At 39.9% G+C, this 2,681-nt stretch overlaps 1 pseudogene; it reads left to right on the plus strand.

The window, feature by feature from the left end:
- The first annotated feature begins 747 nt into the window (after window positions 1–747).
- The window catches only part of LOC102837596, a 5,212-nt pseudogene continuing 3,278 nt past the window's right edge, over window positions 748–2,681 (plus strand).

Genomic DNA, 2,681 nt, shown 5'->3' on the forward strand with positions numbered 1-2,681 from the left:
GGTTTGCAATTCAAACTCACCTTGGGAACCTTATACAGGGTTGTTTGATTTAAAATGTACAGCACTTAAAAAAAACAAGCCCTAATGTGATGGCTGGAATTGCTTCCCTTTGGTGAGGCATGTGATGTTAGCTGGTATCTTTCATTAAATGTATCAATTAGTTTCACACATTCACCAGCATATTCAAGTGTCTTAGAAGGCTTTTGTTCTTCCAGAGTGGGGAAATGCATCATTTTATTCCTTTCGAATTGCACTTTCTACAGCCTTAATTTAGCTTCAGATGATTTCTTATTTGAAAGCAGGGAGCTGAGAAGCAGGTTGGGGCTGTGCAACTTGATGTTCAGCTCTGAGAGATACCTGTCAATGTCCACAATCAATGCTAGATCACACAGCCACTTGCTGTCAATTTGTTCCCTGACAGGTTTTCTCTTCATCTCCATGAACTGCTTGACTTCATCCTGCAGTTTGTAAAACCTCATGCGCATATTCCCTCGACTCAGCCCCTGCACTTCACAGTGAGAATTAAGATCACTGTACCCAGAGTCAAGATCATTCAGCAACTCTTTACACTGGTGGCTGTTAACCCCTCTGCTTTTGACAAAAGCATTTATGCATGACACTGTTGTTGACGTCGCAGATACTTCTTGATGTACGATGCAGTGGCATATAATTAAATCACTTGGATCAAGACAGAGATGATTCAGTCCTTTTTTGACAAATGCAATTAACCCTTTTTGCAAGCCAACCATGACTGAAGCTCCATCACCAGTGAGGCCACTTCACTTTTCAAATGTTAGCTCAAGTTTTTCCAATGATAAAATAAGTCTCTCAAACAAGTCCTTGCCTCTTGTAGTATCATGCATGGCTTCCAGTGACAGCAGTTCCTCTTGTGTGTCAAACTGCAGTTATTCCATGAATGCAAATGGCCAGTTGGGCAGTATTTGTTATGCCCATTGTCTCATCACAAGCCAAAGAGAAAAATTGGAAATCTGCAAAATCCCTCAAGGTGTTTTCAATGTCTTATGCTGAATTAGTAATCCAATCTGAGACAGTTATCTGAGACAAATTAACATTATGAGACAATTTTAATTTGTCTTGTGCTAACAACTGGAGAAGGATGCCATGTTTGGTAAGGTGCAGGGTCAGATAAAAAGAGGAAGACCCCAACAAGATGGATTAGTCAAGTGGCAGCATCGATGGACTCAAGTGTGGCAACAATAGTTAGGGTGTTTCGTTCTGCTGTGCATAAGGTCACTATGGGTCGGTGGCACCTAACAACAACAACAACAACAACTCCACAACAGCACCAGGCACTGTTTCACAAACTTTCCCTCCCTCAGCTACTTTGTGCTTAGTTCACTCACTACTTAACTCATCTGAATAACATTGTCTCTGTCACAGCAAGGCCTAGTGAGCCACTTGTGATTCCAAACTCTGCTGAAGAGCACTGATTTTGTCCAGACACATTTGGCTTCCCAATTCATTAAGTTTAGCATCTTTTGAGCTGTAATGATGTTCCAGATTGGTATTTTTTAATTACTGCTAACACATTGCCACAAACTAGGCACACAGATTTACCTTTGACTTCAACAACAACAAAAAATCATCTGTCCATTTCTATTAGAGAGATTAACATTCTGCATCAAGTTTTCTTTTCTTTGTAGTCACCATTTGTAGGATGTCACACCACTTAAGTTTTAATAATTATCCAGTGGGTGTGTCACCAATGACGAGATTATTTTGCGTTAATTGCTATTCTAATCCTGCATGTTGGATTTGGAACATATTCAGAGTTCATATCATCAACTCTTGAGGTCTTTTCTGTGTATTGAAATTTCCTTAATTTTTATCTGAGAGTCAGTTTTTGCAAGAATTGTTGATTGTGGACATGTGGATAAAGATTGTATAGGAGCTATTGTTTGTGTCGACAAAGAAGTCGACAACATCGTCACCAATCATCAGGGGCAAAGTCATCAATGTAGAGATGAATCAACTCATTACATCTCTTCTCATCATCACCAGATCACCGCAGTTTTGCCACAGTATGTGAACACTTTTGCAATGTGTATACTCTCAGTCTGCCTGGCATTGACTGTCCTCTCAGTCACTGCAATACAGTCGATGGGCTATGGTCAACCAACAAAAAACATACGAGTCTGTCCCATCATGTACTTGTATGTGTCCTGTCTATCTCTTAATGGATGTTCCTTGCTTGTCCCTCAAATTTTATGTTGCTATGATAAGTTCCTGGATTTACTGAATTTCGTGTTCCACCTGCTGGCGCCTTGGCAGGGCCAGACCAAATGATTTTGCGGGCTGGATGTTCTCCATCCCTGTTTTAGCTGTTGATATTGAGCTTCTTTATCTTCTCCTGCCACAAAGGCAGTCAATTTGATTCCTGTCTATTCCATCTGGTGAGATCCCCATGTGTAGTTGCTGTTTGTATTGTTGAAAAAGGTATTTGAAATGATAAGTTTTTGGTCTTGCAAAATGTGATTTGTAGTGTCATTTCTATCACTAAGGCCATAGTTTCCAATGACCTTTCCCTCCTCTTTGTTTTCAACTTTCACATTCCAATCTCCAGTAATTATCAATGCATACTGATTGCATGCTTGATCCAGGTCAAACTGAAGAAGTTGGAAAATTCTTCAATTTCATCATTATTGACTTTAGTGGTTGGT

The sequence above is a fragment of the Chrysochloris asiatica genome, unplaced genomic scaffold, assembly GCF_000296735.1.
Source record: "Chrysochloris asiatica unplaced genomic scaffold, ChrAsi1.0 scaffold00066, whole genome shotgun sequence".
Classification (NCBI taxonomy): Eukaryota; Metazoa; Chordata; class Mammalia; order Afrosoricida; family Chrysochloridae; genus Chrysochloris; species Chrysochloris asiatica.